The sequence below is a fragment of the Salvelinus namaycush genome, chromosome 32 (genome assembly GCF_016432855.1).
Source record: "Salvelinus namaycush isolate Seneca chromosome 32, SaNama_1.0, whole genome shotgun sequence".
Classification (NCBI taxonomy): domain Eukaryota; kingdom Metazoa; phylum Chordata; class Actinopteri; order Salmoniformes; family Salmonidae; genus Salvelinus; species Salvelinus namaycush.
In genome coordinates, this window is record NC_052338.1 from 2,806,368 (window position 1) to 2,816,025 (window position 9,658).

Consider the following 9,658-nt stretch of genomic DNA (forward strand, 5'->3'; position numbering starts at 1 on the left):
GCAGATGACTGAATGCGCCCATCCGTGTTCCATTCCTAATGCTAATTATACCGTGGCAGTCTCAATGGGAGAATCTCAATAGCATACTACTCGGGTCCTCTCCTCGCCTCCCCAAAACCCATTGGAGGAAAGATCAGAGGAGCGGGACCTCTGGCTTTCTCATCCAATGGGTTTTGAGAAAGAGAGGGTATGTGAAGAGTATGCAATTGATATCCCCCAGAGTCTGTTGGCAGTAAAAGACACAATGATCTTTAAGAGCTAATTTATGCTTCATGCAAAAATGTTGTCTGAGGCGCCGTATGGATGGTGTGACGCAATTGTGGCGCCTCAGGAGGCACGCATTGCTGTGTGCCTCTCAAATGTTGTAACAATGTGGAGGGCGCCATATAGCTCCGCATTGACATGATTTGTTGACAGTAGGTGAGGGCGGGAGGTCCTGTATAAACACACACTGCCTTGACCATTTCCTTCACAACAGCTTTGCGCTGCTCGGCGAAGCGCAGGAAGAATTTACAGTGGTAGGGCATTCATACTTCTTGCGCTTCGTGGAGCAGAGCTGTTGTGAAAGGAAGTTGTCAAGGAAGTGAGTTTGTGTTTATACAGGACCTTCTGCCCTCACCGTCAACCAATCATGTTAATGCGGACCTAACGTCGTCCTCCAAGCGGTGCTGTACGGAGCTCAATTTGGCCTTTGCGCGCTTCTGGAGGCGCCGCACTTGCATCACACCATCCATACGGCACTAACGACCACATTTTCGGATCAAGCATAAATTGGCTCTTAGTGAACGATTACTGCTGCATCTAGCATCCCCATCTTCTTTTACTCATCCTCCATACAGCTTTGTGGATGAAAGGATCTTTTTCACTAATTTCGTCCTCCAGCCAGCGCTCTTTTTCTGTCGAACTTGCGTGCGGTAGCAATTGAGCCTGGGGATGAGGTCACTTATTCGTCAACATTGCTGCCACTTTTGGGGCTTGTCCCTTTCCTACCTACTATATTTGTACTTTTGATATTTCAGGCATTTTAATGAAAATGAATGAATATGCCTTTGGCCATGTTATTCATGGTTTGTTTACATGACCAAATGTTACTTCTCCTTTAAGGAGGATAAGAGTAATGGGTCTCTGGTGGTGGTGGCTCCAGCAGTCTTTGGTTTAATAACCTCTTGGAAATAGGGGGCGCTGTTTTCACTTTGGGGAAAAATCGTGCCCAAATTAAACGGCCTCGTACTCTGTTCTAGATCATACAATATGCATATTATTATTACTATTGGATAGAAAACACTCTGAAGTTTCTAAAACTGTTTGAATTAAATCTGTGAGTAAAACAGAACTCATTTGGCAGCAAACTTCCAAACAGGAAGTGAAAATTCTGAAAATGGGGCTCTGTGTCAGGGCTTGCCTATTCAATTGCCTTATATTTATGGATCTGTATGCACTTCATACGCCTTCCACTAGATGTCAACAGGCAGTAGAATGTTGAATGGGGTGTCTAGCTTGATGTGAGACCGAATGAGAGCTTTTGGAGTGACAGGTCCGCCCTATTGGCAGTATTCAGCTGCGCTGAACACGACATTGTCTTCTGAAATGCGTTAGGTATACACGACGAAATGCTCCGTCTCGGACTTTATTGGATACATATGAGAAAAACATCATAAAGATGGATTTTCAACCGAGTTTGACCAGTTTATTCAACGTTTATTGTAACTTTTGGAATTTTTCGTTCCATGTGCCAAGAGTTGATGGACACGTGTGCGCCACAATGCTAGCCAAAGTTGCTAATTCGACAGAAGAAATGGACATTCTAAAACAAAACAACGATTTATTGTGGAAATAGGACTCCTTGCACTACATTCTGATGGAAGATCATCAAAGGTAAGAGAATATTTATGATATTTCGTATTTTTGTGGTATATGTTGGCTCCAACATGGCGGAGAATTGCTGGGTGCTGTCTCAGAATATTGCATGCTGTACTTTGTACTAAAGTTATTTTTTTAAATCTAACATAGCGGTTGCATTAAGAACCAGTGTATCTTTCATTTGCTGTACAACATGTATTTTTTAGTAAAGTTTATGATGAGTTTTTTGGTTAGATTACGTGACTGTCCAAAATTTCTCCGGACAATTTGGTGCATTATGGCGCCGTATTCACAATGTAAAACCAGGATTTGTAGCTATAAATATGCACATTTTCGAACAAAACATAAATGTATTGTATAACATGATGTTATAAGACTGTCATCTGATGAAGTTGTTCAAAGGTTAGTGATTAATTTTATCTCTATTTGTGGGTTTTGTGAAAGCTACCTTTGCGGTGGAAAAATGGCGTTGTGTTTTTGGATATTGTGGTGAGCTAACATAAATATATGTTGTGTTTTCGCTGTAAAACACTTTAAAAAAATTGGAAATATTGTCTGGATTCACAAGATGTTTATCTTTCATTTGCTGTACAACATGTATTTTTCATAAATGTTTTATGATGAGTATTTATGTATTTCACGTTGCTCTCTGTAATTATTCTGGCTGTTTTGGTGCTATTTGTGACGGTGGCTGCAATGTAAAACTACGATTTATACCTATAAATATGCACATTTTCGAACAAAACATAAATGTATTGTATAACATGATGTTATAAGACTGTCATCTGATGAAGTTGTTCAAAGGTTAGTGATGAATTTTATCTCTATTTCTGGGTTTTGTGAAAGCTACCTTTGCGGTGGAAACATGGCATTGTGTGTTTGGCTATTGTGGTGAGCTAACATAAATATATATTGTGTTTTCACTGTAAAACATTTTAAAAATCGGAAATGTTGGCTGGATTCACAAGATGTTTATCTTTCATTTGCTGTATTGGACTTGTGATTTCATGAAATTATATGATATCCCTGTGGCGCTAGGCTAGGCTATGCTAGTCAGCTTTTTTGATGAGGATGATCCCGGATCCGGGATGGGGGGTCCGTAGAGGTTTTTAAGTATGTTGGGCAGATAAGATACGTTTTGGATCCTTAGGCTTGCCTAACAATGATACAGTCAAGTTTGAAAAGCTTGTCAGCATTTGAGTGGCAGATTGAGTAGATGCCGATCCCACCAAGAGATAGTGGTTGAACTAATGAAGAATATCGTTTTTCAATTATTTTCTTATCCATGCGTCAATGAAACTATACTGAACAAAAAAAAAACGCAATATGCAATAACTTCATTGATTTGACTGAGTAGCAGTTCATATCCAGAAATCTGTCAATTTAAATAAATTCATTAGGCCCTAATCTATGGACTCATGACTGAGAATACGTACAGTACCAGTCAAAAGACACACAAACTCATTTTAGGGTTTCTTTATTTGTACTATTTTCTACATTGTATAATAATAGTGAAGACATCACAACTAAGAAATAACACATATGGAATCATGTAGAAACCAAAAAAAGTGTTAAACAAATCAAAATGTATTATATTTCAGATTCTTCAAAGTAGTGTAAGAATATTTTAAGATAATACACAACGCAGAGGACTAGAGGTCAATAGGGAATTGACGATCAATGGAAATAGTTGTTTTTCAGTTCAACATCTGTTTAGAATCTGTGTAGGAGTTTCAGTCCTGGACTCATAGCTACATGTGGCAAGTTTTCATTGGTTCGAATGGTCTACATTGGGCCTGAAACAGTATACTTGTTATTTGGCCTTTTGCCCAATTTTACTGCAAGGAATTCTAATTAGTCAACCACAGGCTAGAGTTGGGGGTTATAAATTAAATCCTGTCCCTTTGGGGAAAAACTCATCAACTGTGTGTTGATCCAGGGGAAAGAGAGAGGGCTGAGCGCAACCCACCACCGGGAGTCAACTCTTAATCTCATGATTGATGGCATATCATATTCCTGGGCGAGTCTAGACCTATGTCATTTAAAAGAACCAAATCAAGTTAAAATTAGTGCATGCAATGAGTGATACGTATAGTTGAAGTCGGAAGTTTACATACACTTAGGTTGAAGTCATTAAAACTCTCTTTTTCAACCACTCCACAAATTTATTGTTAACAAACTATAGTTTTGTCGGTTAGGACATCTACTTTGTGCATGACACAAGTCATTTTCCCAACAATTGATTACAGATTATTTCGCTTATCATTCACTATATCACAATTCCATTGGGTCAGAAGTTTACATACACTAAGCTGACTGTGCCTTTAAACAGCTTGGAAAATTCCAGAAAATTATGTCATGGCTTTAGAAGCTTCTGATAGGCTAATTGACATAATTTGAGTCAATTGGAGGTGTACCTGTGGATGTATTTCATGGCCTACCTTCAAACTCAGCGCCTCTTTGCTTGACATCATGGGAAAATCAAAAGAAATCAGCCAAGACCTCAGAAAAAGAATTGTAGACTGGTTCATCCTTGGGAGCAATTTCCAAATGCCTGAAGGTACCACATTCATCTGTACAAACAATAGTACGCAAGTATAAACACCATGGGACCACGCAACCGTCATACCGCTCAGGAAGGAGACGCGTTCTGTCTCCTAGAGATGAACGTACTTTGGTGCGAAAAGTGCAAATCAATCCCAGAACAACAGCAAAGGAACTTGTGAAGATGCTGGAGGAAACAGGTACAAAAGTATCTATATCCACAGGAAAATGATTCCTATATCGACATAACCTGAAAGGCTGCTCAGCAAGGAAGAAGCCACTGCTCCAAAACCGCCATAAAAAAGCCAGACTACGGTTTTCAACTGCACATGGGGACAAAGATCGTACATTTTTTGGAGAAATGTCTTCTGGTCTGATGAAACAAAAATAGAACTGTTTGGCCATAATGACCATTGTTATGTTTGGAGGAAAAAGGGGGAGGCTTGCAAGCCAAAGAACGCCATCCCAATCGTGAAGCACGGGGGTGGCAGCATCATGTTGTGGGGGTGCTTTGCGTCAGGAGGGACAGGTGCACTTCACAAAATAGATGGCATCATGGGGCGGAAAATTATGTGGATATATTGAAGCAATATCTCAAGACATCCGTCAGGAAGTTAAAGCTTGGTTGCAAATGAGTCTTCCAAATGGACAATGACCCCAAGCATACTTCCAAAGTTGTGGCAAAATGGCTTAAGGACAACAAAGTCAAGATATTGGAGTGGCCATCACAAAGCCCTGACCTCAATCCTATAGAAAATTTGTGGGCAGAACTGAAAAAGTGTGTGCGAGCAAGGAAGCCTACAAACCTGACTCAGTAACACCAGCTCTGTCAGGAGGAATGGGCCAAAATTCACCCAACTTATTGTGGGAAGCTTGTGGAAGGCTACCCGAAACGTTTGACCCAAGTTAAACAATTTAAGGCAATCCTACTAAATATTAATTGAGTGTATGTAAACTTCTGACCCACTGGGAATGTGATGATAGAAATAAAAGCTGAAGTAAATCATTCTCTCTACTATTATTCTGACATTTCACATTCTTAAAATAAAGTGGTGATCCTAACTGACCTAAGACAGAGAATTTGTACTAGGATTAAATGTCAGGAATTGTGAAAAACTGAGTTTAAATGTATTTGGCTAAGATGTATGTAAACTTCCGACTTCAACTGTATCTGTGATGTATAGGGGTTTGAGTCCTCTATTAAAGGTTTGAGTCCTCTATTAAAGGTTTGAGTCCTTTTTGTTAAAGCCATATCAGTTCAATAAGCTATAATTGATTAAGGGTGTGAAACCTTACTGTTGCATAGAAGTGAGTTGCTAGTTGAGTAGTGATTTTTACATGTGTGGGAAATGTAAGCCTTGTGAGCATTGTACAAGCTTTTGAAGTGAACACAAGTTTTATGGGTAACCAGGCCTTACAGAAACAATTTGTGTTCTAGAAGAAGAGGTTAGAGACCTCAAGGGGTTATACATATATATGTATAACCCCTTGTATAAGACATTTGAATTTTCTTCTGCTGCTCGATCTGCTTCTCTTTCTTCTCATAATACTCCATACATATATATATATATATATATATATATATTGGGGTTAAATAAACATATAGATATATACTGTATTATACAACTTTTGAAGTTGTATATTTGAATTTTCTTCTGCTGCTCGATCTGCTTCTCTTTCTTCTCATAATACTCCATACATATATACATATATATATATTGGGGTTAAATAAACATATAGATATATACTGTATTATACAACTTGAAGTTAATGTAATGCCATTTTTAAGTGAGAAAACCAAACTGGAAAAGGGCGGAACGGCTGCTCCGTATGTGAACATAAAAAATATTTTAAATTCACTGTCTAGTGATGTGAAGAACCATTACAAAGTAGAGGAGTGTAGGCAAGAGATAATAAAGAAATATTCTGTCATTGTTGACAAATTTGGAATCTGTCTGATATACAAAAAGCTTGGGGAAAAATACAAAGAATGTCAAACTCATTGACATTGCAGAGAGATAAAGCGAGCTCGAGAGCTCTTAGTGAACAGATAAAATCCTTAAAATGAGAAATTCAACTATTGCAGGAGACACAGGTGAAAAAGTCAGACTTGACCCCCACCTGTTGGCTCTCTGTTCCTTCCATCTATCCTCACACTGAATTGTGCAAGGCAGATCAGGTTTCAAGCATCTGGTCAGCACTGCCTGGCTTTGAGTCAACAGATTCTGACAGCGGTGACAAACGATGTCTTAGGCCAACCAGAACACAGGTTGTTAAAGGAAGTAAAGACAAACCTCCAGTGACAGTAATCACACACAAATCAGCATCTCCAAAACAGTTGGATGAACGGTCAAAGACTTTGAAGTATCCACGAGACGTGGGTGTAAAGACGCGGGACCATTTGAAGCGATATAAGAAACTCTACAATCTACATCCTTATGATGGGTTACAGGTATTAGCCTTTGTTTTGAACATACGTGAACATGGCGTACTTGAAGAAAACGTTTATAGAGCTGTGGGGTGGTGAAGAGCAAGATGTGGCCGATGGATGGAGAGCCATACCTGTTTTCCTTAAGGGTCTGACCAATGCAACCACCAATTGGGGAGAGATAACCAAATGTGTCCAATAACCAAAATAACTGTTTGTTGAATTTGAAGAAAGATTTAGAGCAGACGTGGTTAGACACAGTGGGTTACCCGACATGGAAGATGAAGATGCACTCAATTCCTCCCAAAATGGGGCAATCACCCATCAGTTGATACAATCCATACACGACGATTTGTTTCCACAACTACTGATTGGGAGAGACACAACTACGGTGACATCATCGACAGGTTGTCAGGACTGGACAGAGACATCAATCAACATAATAAACAGGCTGTCATCAGAGTTGTGCAGGTTCCAAGTGAAACCAACAACATGATTCGTTCAGCAGAAGAGAAACCTGGTGTATGTCATTATTGCAGGATTTCTGGTCAATTTCTGGTAATTTCTTTACTATCAAATGAAGAGAGACAAACTTATCACACAAGTCAGAGTTATACTCAAACTAAATCTTTATTCACTTAATAATAAGGGAGCAGGTCAAGACAACGCACACATATAAAGGGAATCGATTGAGTGCTCTACGATAACGATGGCTGGTCGACGAATCACCCACAGATGATTCGTTGAGAGCCCCGAGACAAAAGTACATAGGTCTTTTATCGCCAAGATACACCCCTTTCAACCTACATGACGAACAACGGATGTATAGAATGGGTCACAAGGTTAAGATTTGTATGAAAAATAGGTTAAGATTTGTATGAAATGACAGTATGTGCTGTAAAAACAGTACTCTTTGTGTAGAGACCAAGGACCTGGGGTCATCTCTCCCTGGTACCATATAGAACAGAAACATTAAATCATGCTCTGGAATGCGGTCTCTTTAGGTTTTATCACCCAAAAGAAATCGTAAATCTCCTGTCGGTGTTATCTCCCAGAGGCAGTAGAACACACACAGATGAGCGTTCTAACAACCCCTTATTCTGTTGCATAAAACAACCATTTGATGCAATAATAGTATTTTAACATAATCTTGTAATTTCCACCATAACCTGCAGGAACATCAGCACAGGTGGAGGAATTGGTGGCTTTGACAGAAGCATGCAAACAGGATGAAGGAAAAACAGCTAATATCTACACAGACTCAAGGTATGCTTTCGGTGTTACCCATGATGGTAACAAAAATATGTAACAGACACGTTAGGGCCAAAATGGGAAGGTCCTTATCAATTTTGCTCATAACGAGGTCAGCAGTAAAAGTCTAGGGAAAATCACAATGGATAAATGTTACTCATTGCAAGGTTGCCCATGTTGATGACAAAGCCGGAGCCTGGAGAATAAAGAACTTATTGATTAGCAATCTGGGGCCTATCTCGGGTGAAGAAGCATAGTAAGATGATCAAAACCCGATAAGCTTCTATGCTGTACACCTCAGTCATCATATTAGGGATATCTAGGTGAAATGTCAAACTTTTTCCTGAAAATCGGGACATGCTTACTTAGAATACAACCTTACAGTGAAATGCTTACTTACGAGCCCCTAACCAACAGTGCAGTTTCCCCAAAAATATGAATAAGCGATAAAAGTAACAAGTAATTAAAGAGCAGCAGTAAAAAATAGCAATATATACAGGGGGGTGCCGGTACAGAGTCAGACCCACTACTCTGCGTCTCACAAAGACACAGCGGTTGGAACCAAAAATCTCAAATTTGGACTCATCAGACCAAAGGACAGACTTCCACTGGTCTAATGTCCATTGCTCTTGTTTATTGGCCCAAGCAAGTCTCTTCTTATTATTGGTGTCCTTTTGTAGTGGTTTCGTTGCAGCAATTCGAACATTAAGGCCTGATTCACACTGTCTCCTCTCAACAGTTTTGATGTTGAGATGTGTGTTACTTGAACTCTCTGAAACATTTATTTGGGCTGAAATCTGAGGTGCAGTTAACTCTAATGAACTTCTCCTCTGCAGCAGAGTTAACTCTGGGTCTTCCTTTACTGTGGTGGTCCTCATGAGAGCCAGTTTCATCATAGCGCTTGATGTTTTTTGCGACTGCTCTTGAAGAAACTTTCAAAGTTCTTGAAATGTTCCGGATTGCCTGACTATTTCATAGTTTTGATGTCTTCACTATTATTCTACAATGTTGAAAATAGTCAAAATGAAGAAACTCTGGAATGAACAGGTGTGTCCAAATTTTTAACTGGTACTGTATATGCAGCTGTTGGTCAAAGATGGGCCTCAGGATCTCGTCACGGTATTTTTGTGCATTCAAATTGCCATCGATAAAATGCAATTGCGTTTGTTGTCCGTAGCTTATACCTACCCATACCATAGCCCCACCGCCACCATGTGTAACGCTCGTCGTCGTAAGGAATAGTGGACCAAAGCGCAGCGTGGTAAGTGGAGGGAAAAAGGACTGCCTAAGTATGATTCCCAATCAGAGACAACGATAGACAGCTGCCTCTGATTGGGAACCACACTCGGCCAAAAACAAAGAAATAGAAAACATAGAAATAAAGAAACTAGAATGCCCACCCTAGTCACACCCTGGCCTAACCAAAATAGAGAATAAAAACCTCTCTATGGCCAGGGCGTGACAGTACCCCCCCCAAAGGTGCGGACTCCGGCCGCAAAACCTGACTCTAAAGGGGAGGGTCCGGGTGGGCATCCCTTACGGCGACGGCTCCGGTGCGGGACGTAGACCACCCTC